Source organism: Nuphar pumila, chromosome 17, assembly GCF_984573655.1.
Source record: "Nuphar pumila chromosome 17, dmNupPumi1.hap1.1, whole genome shotgun sequence".
In the NCBI taxonomy this organism is placed as follows: domain Eukaryota; kingdom Viridiplantae; phylum Streptophyta; class Magnoliopsida; order Nymphaeales; family Nymphaeaceae; genus Nuphar; species Nuphar pumila.
The window spans coordinates 22260410-22269991 of record NC_143265.1 but is presented as its reverse complement, the minus strand read 5'-3'; positions in this window follow the sequence as shown (position 1 = coordinate 22269991).

Below are 9582 nucleotides of genomic sequence, written 5' to 3'. Positions count from 1 at the left end.
AGTGCGTCCTCCTTATAAACTTGTAGGTTGGATATTCCAGGTCTAGATGTGTGTATCATCTTGTTATAATTGACCTACTAAAATTTAACCTAAAAGTCAAGCTCTCATCATGTGATACTGATAGTTGGTAGACTACGTCAAAGTGACGCAATTTTCATGCTGACGTGTCTAGCTACGGTGACATGACCAAACTGATGAAAACAAACAATGACACGTACAGATGGTATTTGAATTCTTTAATTGTTTTTTAATAATGTTTTATATAAATATACATTTTATCTATTAATATGTCAAAAATTCATTTTGTGTTGAATTAAAAATTAAAAAAAAGCATGTCTTTGTGCCTGTGTTTCAAAAACATATTTTGAAGTTGTGCATCATATTTGCGTCATGCATGGGGGGTGTACCCACCTTTGTAAAAGATGTAAAATATAAAGGACACAAAAGGTAAAGAGGTTTAATGACCGTCGTAAACATTGCCTACGAGGGCTTTATTGATATGATAGGGGACACTTGTAAATGTGATGCAAATAGGTTATCGGATTTGCAAAACTACAATATAATTATACTATAGAATTGAAAATCCAACTAATAAAAGAGAAATCGCAGTAACAAGAAAATAGCATGAAAATAAAATAAATCTAAAAATAAGAGTGTTGGAAATTTTGCTTAGGCAACTGAACTTGAACTAAGTGCGCTCGAAGGCACGCGTATACATCAGTGGCGGAGCCAAAAGTTTTTACTTGGGTGGGCAGACTTCGGGTCTCGGGGACAATGCTATGATCTTGAAGGATGATCCATTTATTCGGACCAGTGGCAGAGCCAAAAAAATTTCGCTGGAGGAACAGTCGTTCGTGGAAAGATAAAACTTAAATAAGCCTTTGAATTAAAATAACAATTGTTACAAACACAAACAACAAAATTTATGAACATAATAAGATAAAACCTTAAATTGTACTTTTAAACTAAAATAAAAATTGTTCACTTAAGAAATACAAACAACTAAATTCATGAAAATTTTACAATTGGCATCTTCGATTTTTCATATTTTGAAAACAATTCATAATTGCATCATCACTGATGGTATCAAATGTCTCATTCTCTATGTAAGTAACCAAAGCATCATTGATCCATTCATCTCACATTCTATTACGTAGACGACTTTTGATATTGTTCATAGCTGAAAATGTTCTTTCAACACTTGTTGTTGCAACTGGCAAAGTTAATGCCAACTTAATCAATAGATACACATGAGAAAATACAATGTGCTTTTGAGTTGCTACCATCATCTTTGCTAGCTCTGCTAAAGATTTTAAACTTGAAAACTGATCACTGTTTTGCTTTTGATATATATATATATATATATATATATATATATATATATATATATATATATATATATATATATATATATATATATATATCCAATTGATTTTTCAATCTAATTATGTTTACTTTAGAAAAGTTCTTAGGGTAAAGCTCAGCAAGACAAATCAACTTATCTTTATCAAAAGCAGAAAAAGAATTCTTTGGACTCAAGCATGCCATTGAAAGGAGGAGCTCTGTATTTGCTTCAGTGAAACGATCATTCAACTCTTGAAGTTGCAAATCAATAATAACATAAAACACATCAATATGATAATGATGCAATGTGGTGATCTTTTCAACCTTACGTCTTGGTCGTCCTTGAGGTGTATACGAGTGCCCTAGATCAGGAATCAGAATATCAAATCTCTTACAAAATATGAACACTTTGTTTATGAGAGAGTCTCATCCATTGTCTCTCAGACCTTAAAGGCATTGTTTTGATATAGTGACTAAACTCATAGCATTTACAATGTCTTGATCTTTTCGCTGAAGTGCTTGTGAAAGATCATCAGTTATTCCCAAAACTTTACACATCAAATGTAAGCAAAACACAAATTCAAAATCTTGCAACTAATGATATAAAATAATTACATCTGAACTTTTTCTTGAATATGTATCTTCTGCAATGAAATCTAAGACTTGAATAACAGAAGAATACATATCGAGTAAATTAACCAAAGCATCATAATGAGAACCCCACCGAGTATCACCAGGTCGTTTAAAACTTATTTCTTGATTTAATCATCGTCCTGTTTCAAGTTCACCCAATGCAAGTGCTTCAGCAATTTGCATAAATTCTGTTTCTCGAATAAGCTCAGATCTCTTGTATGAAGTGGAGAAAAAAGTTGACAACCTGCCTAATATATTGAAAAACACATCAAGCAATGAATTTTTTTTTTGCAACACCAACTAATGTCAATTGAAGTTGATGTGCAAAACAATGAATATAATATGCAGATGCATTTTCATGTAATATAAGACTTTTCAATCCATTAAACTCCCCTCTCATATTACTTGCTTCATCATAACTCTGTCCACGCAAACTTGATATGCTTAATTTATTCTTACAGAATGCTTCTTCAATTGCTTGTTTGAGTGACAAAGAACTTGTTTCAAGAACATGCACAAGAGTAAGAAATCGCTCAGCCACTTGACCTTTTTCATTAACAAACCGTAAAACAATAGCCATTTGTTCTTTAGTTGATACATCATGAGAATCATCAAGTAAAATAGAAAAAAAGTATCTCCAAGTTCCATGATAATAGCATTTATGGTTTGTATAGAAGCAACATTGACAATATCCTTTTGTATATCAGGAGATATCAATTTGTTATTTTTTAGAGCACTTTTCAATACAACTTTATTTATGTCATCATTGATCTTTGCAAATATCTTCAACAACTCAATAAAATTTCTTCTATTAAGAGATTCTTCAGCTTCATCGTGCCCTCGAAATGTCAATCCTTGACTTAACAAGTATCTGATTGCATTAACAGTTGCCCAAAGGCGAAGTCTATATTCATCTTTCTGTCAAACACTTTGTTGATAAAGTATAGAATCAATATGTTGTTTTTGTTGCATCAAATTTTGACACTTCATTTGTGCTGAATTGTGAAAACTGTTAGAGCTTCCAACATGTTTATCAAACCTCTTCTTGTCTTTCCAGTTATCAAATCCTTCAGATACGAATGTCTCTACACTAATCTTCTCTGTGCTTTTTGGCCTGAAAAGATAATATTGCAAACAATATGCTTTATGCTTACTTGTACTATACTCCAACCAATCCTTATACTCATCATACCAAGCTGGAATGAACCTTCGTTTTTGGTGGTTTAGTTGAAACATACAATCTCAAGGTTGACAAGGACCTCAGATCATATATGCTCTACAAACATTATCTTGGATATTAGGATGATAACTAGAAATAGAAGGACAAAGTGCAGGGTCTACAAGTAACTCTGATTCATCATTTTCTGTTTTGAATATTTTCTGACTTGGTTCTCCTTCTCGAGTTACAAAAGATTTATCAAAGATTGACCTTTTCGTTATAAACTTATCCATTTCTACGCAAAAAAAAAAATATGACAATGTTATATAAGCCAAATCTCATTGCAAAAAAAGATCGAGTAAAATGAAATGACAACAAGAACAAGAACAAGAACAAGGTAGGGGGCGAAGCCCCCTGTTGGCAATCAGAGGAGGCAATGGAAGCAAAGTCCAGTGTCAGTCCAAAAAATAAAGTTCTTGATGAATGATAATTCATTTAGCCAACTCATAACACATAAAATTGGCCATTGAAATCAAGATAAATAGGTTTAACCTTCTTTCATAACAAGCTGTTAGAATGCCTACAGCCTATGTCACATGGATACGACTGCGGATACAAGAATACAACTATTTTTATGAAGTTTCCAGTATGACTTGTATATAAAGGGATATGGAACAGCAGTCAAAATGGAGTACCCATGCGACATAGCCTACAATAGAACTCAATCAAATTCTTAACTTTTAATAACTTCTTTTCATAAAAGTAAATAAGGCTGAGCCTAAAACTAGAGAAACAAAATAATGAAATATTAGGTACATAAGCTTGCTAGCCAACACTTGTTTACTTAATTAAAAGACTTTTCTCTGAATACTACTGGTTGTTTTCCGTGATAGATATGAGATCTCTGCAAAATATTAGATTCTTTTTAACCAGTCTTAGTTGTTTCTAGTGGTAGACCTGGTATCACCAACCAAACATGGAGGCCCTTTTTTGGAAATTATGAACATCAAATTAGTCATAAAACACAAAGAAGAAACAAGATGTCACATTGTCCAAACCAAGGATTTATATATTTAACCCAATATTTTGTTGTTAAGATCCTAAAACATCCCAAGGCCAGGTAAACTTTTGACCCTAAATCATCTACCAAAAGTTAGCTACAAAGGTTTGATGAATCATACCAACAAAAAGGAAAAACAATGAGCTTAACATGCATGTCATATTTGTCCTAATTTGACAACATAGCAAGACATAACAATTCATTATATCTAAAAAGCATTTCTGGAAGAAGTCACACAAACATACAAAAAGTAAAGCCACAAACAACAACGCTCAATCATACCAGTGCAACAATACGCATATCCAGTCCTACTCTGGCCATAGTTTGTCATAAGCATTCTGCAATATTTTTTCCATACTGCAAAGCAGAGAAGAAATAAGAAAGCCATCATTCGCTTATGATATAAAAAATGCTTAATAACTAACATATAAAATCTCGAATCAACATGAAGTGAGAAAGTCTGCTGATCAAATGCATGCTAGTGTATCCTGAAATTTAGATGAATATGGCTCCTAAATCCAGATAACATATATTATACCAATTTAAGATCCATTTCATGAAGACTGAAAATGAACTCATACTAGAAAAAATTGTGCATCTCCAATGACTGATAAATCAAAGCAAAGCACCATGCCAATACCAAAACCATTGGAAAATAACGAGCAGTAGACAAGTAGCCTGGGGTAGGACTTTCTAGGATTATGTATTTCCAATATCAAAGGTAATTCTGAAGTTTGAATTAGTTTTCTCTAAAAGGAGGATGCTGCCACTTGTGACACCCACCTTTTTCCCCATTTTAATTTAAGAAATTCATACAAACCATAAACTGAAAGAACCACCACTATCAAAAAATGCATTGGAAAAGAGACAAGAGTGTGAAAGAAAAACAATTATGTGGGGCCATATAATGTGCCTTTGGGCTCTTCAGTATGTGCAATCATCAAACAATTCTGTGGATCGTCGTCGGGGAGCCAACAATGATTTCTATCTCCAGGCATCGCCGTTTTCACCGGAGATTTAATGGCTTCTCCTCTATAAGGTCAAGGGGGTTTTAACTTTTAAGCTCTGGCCGGCCATTCAGCTGCCATCACCGGAAAGTACAAGGGATCAGACGTCGCCGAAGTCCACTGGGCACAGTGGTGGAGCCAGGGGTGGGCATGGTTGGGCGTCGTGTTGGCAGTCGTCGCCGGTAGGTCTTTCGGTCGACGACATGGGTCGTTTGATGCTTTGCGATTTCTGAGAAACAGAAGGCTTCGGTTTCTCAGAAACCGCAAACAGGGTTATCGTGTTTGCCGATCGACTAGAAAAGCAAGAGAGAAGGGGTAGGGACTAGGGAGGTTACCTGCGACAGTGCGACGGCCGACGACTAGCGATGGTTGCCGACGAAAGGAATATGGCGAAGGTCTGACTGACTGCGACATCGGTGCCTCGCGTCGTCGGAGATTGCAGCAGAGAGGGAGAAGCTCGGAGGGGGGCACCGCGGGTTCACTGAAGGGAGGCCGACGGCATTGCAGAGCACAAGGGAGGAGATTTGGCGAATGGGGTTGTTGGTGACAGATGGGGAATGCCGAAACGGAGGGGCATAGCACATAGGAGAAAGGAAAACTGGCGAGGGTTTTACCCCTCGCCCCTTTTGGCAGGCTCTAGACTCATCGAGAGCCCGGGTACCGGGTCGACTCGGTTTCACGAGTCTCGATTCGACTCGATTTCTCGAGTCATGAGTCGACTCAGTTTCAAATTTTAGGGTGGGTGGTCGCCCACCCATGCCCACCTCTGGCTCCGCCACTGGTATACATGTGCTATCTTTCAAGCGATAGTTGCCCCACTTCTGATCAAGTCTTTGATGCAATGAGTACTCTTGCAATTATGCTCCCAGAATACTATCAAGTTTTTGCCTACTCACGAAAATTTGGTTCATGTCGTGCACTAGATAAAAATTGGTTCATGTCATGCCTGAATTGGGTATGGATCTTGAGTTCAAATATGGGCATGAATCAGAATAACAATCGGATTTGGATATGAAGGAATGGATCTGAATAACAACCAAATCTAAATCTCAATAATTGATCTAAACTGCAACTCAATATGGATCTGAATTACAACTGGATTTGTATCTGAATAGTAATTGGATCTGGATCTGAATCTAAATCTAAATAATAATTAGATCTAGATTCAAACTGTAATCAGATCTAGATCTCAAGAATGCATCTGAACTTGAACCTTGAAAACCAAAAGGGGAGAGCGAGAAAGAGAGAGCAGAGCTCGTGGAGAGGAGAAGAGAGAGAATTCATGAGAGAGAAAGCATAGGAGAAGTGAGAATAAGATGAGAGTAGTGGGAGAGTACTAGGGTTTATATAGGCCCTAGCTTGCAAGCCAACAATTATCAACCATGACTAGCCAAAACACTTAGTCATGTGCCCAAATGGCTAGCCCAATAAAGGCATAAAAAATAGACAAAAATAGAGAGTCCAAAATTGACCTTTACTGAGTCAAAGGTCAACGGTAAACAGGTTTGGGTGGCTATGGACCGTTTGGACCTTTAATGCCCATTCAAAAACATTAGATAAGGTTCAAACTGATCCATATAAGATTCAAAGATGATTAATTGCAAATTCAAATTTGATAAATGGGCTTGTCAAAGTTGGTTTTACACTTGAAGATTAAATTTGTCTCAGGTACTAAAAAGAAAGTCAAAGCCAACCCAAATCGAACTGAACCAAGTTGGGTCAGGCCGAATTCAAATCCAAGTCTAGAGTCCAAGGCCCAAGGTCTAAGAATAAAGAGATGTACAAGCCCAAGATCTAATGCCCTTGAGGGCCTTGCCCATTAAGGCACCACCCCTCTATATAAGAACAAGAGGTTTCCCAATATCCTTTAATATGTGACTAAACTTTTATAGAGAACACAACACAAACAAACTTAAGAAAATAAGAAAAAAAAGTAGGAATAGTTTTGAGCCAAAATTCAACAATCATCTGCGTAGATCAAAACCATAGAAAATGATTATAGAGGTTGTTTGTAAAAATTCAGTGCATAAGTGAAAGTACCTTTTAGGTTTAAACCCCCACGTTAGTGTTACTTAGTCTTAGTCAGTTTGTGACCTCAATAGTGATAGATTTGAATTGAGAATCCAAAATGACCTTATAGACATTGTGACACAAACTTTATGCACATTAAAAGTCTTGTATTGTTGTGATCGTTGCAAAATTTTACTTTTAAAAGTCCACTTGACCTTTTGAAAAACATTTTGAAAACTTGCCTCCATTTTTTAAAAATACGGAAAAAATTGGGAAATGGAATCCGCCTGTTGGTACGAGGTTCAACCATTCCTAACGCCTTTACTAGGGGTAATCGAACCAAGGATTGAACTTTATGCCTTGCTTTGCTTAAATGTCTAAGTAATTATTCTAACTCCTAAAATGCACGAAGAATCATATATGTGCTATGATTTTTGAAAAAAAAAACATTATTTTAAAAACATGATGCATGTTTTGAAAATTGCTTTGGTTTGAAATTGCCTTGAAGTATTTTAAAGTTGAATTCCCAGCGATTTGGAAAATTGCTTTGGAAGTATACTTAAGAAAACTGCTTGAAAATATCTTGAAATGATTTTGAAATTGATTCAAAATTACTTTGAAAAATATTTAAAAATTGGATTAAAATGATTTCAAAATTAATCCGAAATTACTTTGAAAATATTTGAATTTTTTTTTAAATCATTTTGAAATGATTTTAAAAATTAACTTTGAAAATATTTCGAAAATCATTTGGAAAATGTTTGGAAATTGGTTTTAAAAATAACATTAGAATGATTATGAAATTATTTCGAAAATCATTTGGAAAATGTTTCGAGATTATTTTGAAATGACTTTCGAACATGATTTGAAATGATTTCGAAAATCACTTGGAAAATGTCTTAGAATTGATTTAAAAATGAATTTGAAAATATTTTGAAAATCACTTTGAAATTATTTTGGGATTGGAATTTAAAATCACCTTGAAATTAAAATCAAAATTAGAATGAAATTACTTTGAAATTGTAATTAAAATTGAAATTGAAACTAGATTGAAATTGAAATTGAAATCACTTTGAGATTGAAATTGAAATCACTTTGAGATTGAAATTGAAATTACTTTGAAATTGAAATTACTTTGAAATTGAAATTACTTTGAAATTGAAATTAGATTGAAATTGAAATTACTTTGAAATTGAAATTAAAATTGAAATTGAAATTGCTTGAAAATTGAATTTGAAATTGTGTCATACGCAATTTAATAAAGACGAATTTGCCACATATCCATGACTATGACCATAAATATGTTTTAAATGCTTCTTATTAAATTCAAAATATCTTAAAAATCTTTTAAAATATATAATAATTTTTAAAAATAGCCTAAAAGTGTAGGTTTTTTGTAACTTAAAAGAAATTAATAAATATGAATTTTATTTGTATTCTGACTATGGCCGAAAATATGAATCCTATTAAGTTTATTAACTTCTTAAAAGAAGGTGCATGTGTTATTCGTGTTTCACCATAATTGAATTAAAAAATACATATGACAAACCATAACAATTAATATTGAAAAAATAAACTATATGTAAATGCAATCTATCTAATGCAGAAAGGAAAATTTTCACTATTTTTTTATATTTAATTATAATTTACATTGAATAATTGAATAATAAAACAAAAAAATAAAAGAAAATGACATCTTGAGCTTTTCTTGCAAAATTAACAAATATGTTAGTAGAAAAATGTAGGCTTTTATGAATTTATCCCACAATATCAAAAAATTGAAGGATATTTTTCAAAAAAAAGTTTTTCCCATGCTTTTCATAAAATCAAAATCATGAATGAAGTAAAGGATGAATGCATGATTTGATAAACCATCAAAATGAGTAAATTATGGAAAATGAATTTTCAAAATTAGAGGAAAATGACCAAAATACCCCTAAAATTAAGACTATGGCCTTAAAATTAGGGTTTTTTGAAAAAAACATTTGAAATATATATCACATGAAAGCTCAAAAGTTTATGAAATTGATTGGAGAACTTACTAATGTGATTAAAAACATTATCAAAATACGAGATCATGAAAATAATATTTGAAATTGAGAAATTAAGTGAAAAAATGCCTAATTTGTCCATGTTTTAGCAAAATTATGATTTTTTAGAAAACCGGTTTTGAAAAATTCAATGAATGAGATGCTAAATGACCATGAAAATTTTTAAAAATTGGTGTGGAGACTTCTAAAAACCCTAGGAAAAATTAAATATTTTGGGAAATCATTGAAGAAAAACCTGATTTAGTGTCTTCGATCAGATTAAAACAAGATTTTGCAGAAATAAAATTTATAGGAAAACTTGTCAAAGTGTTTTGGGTG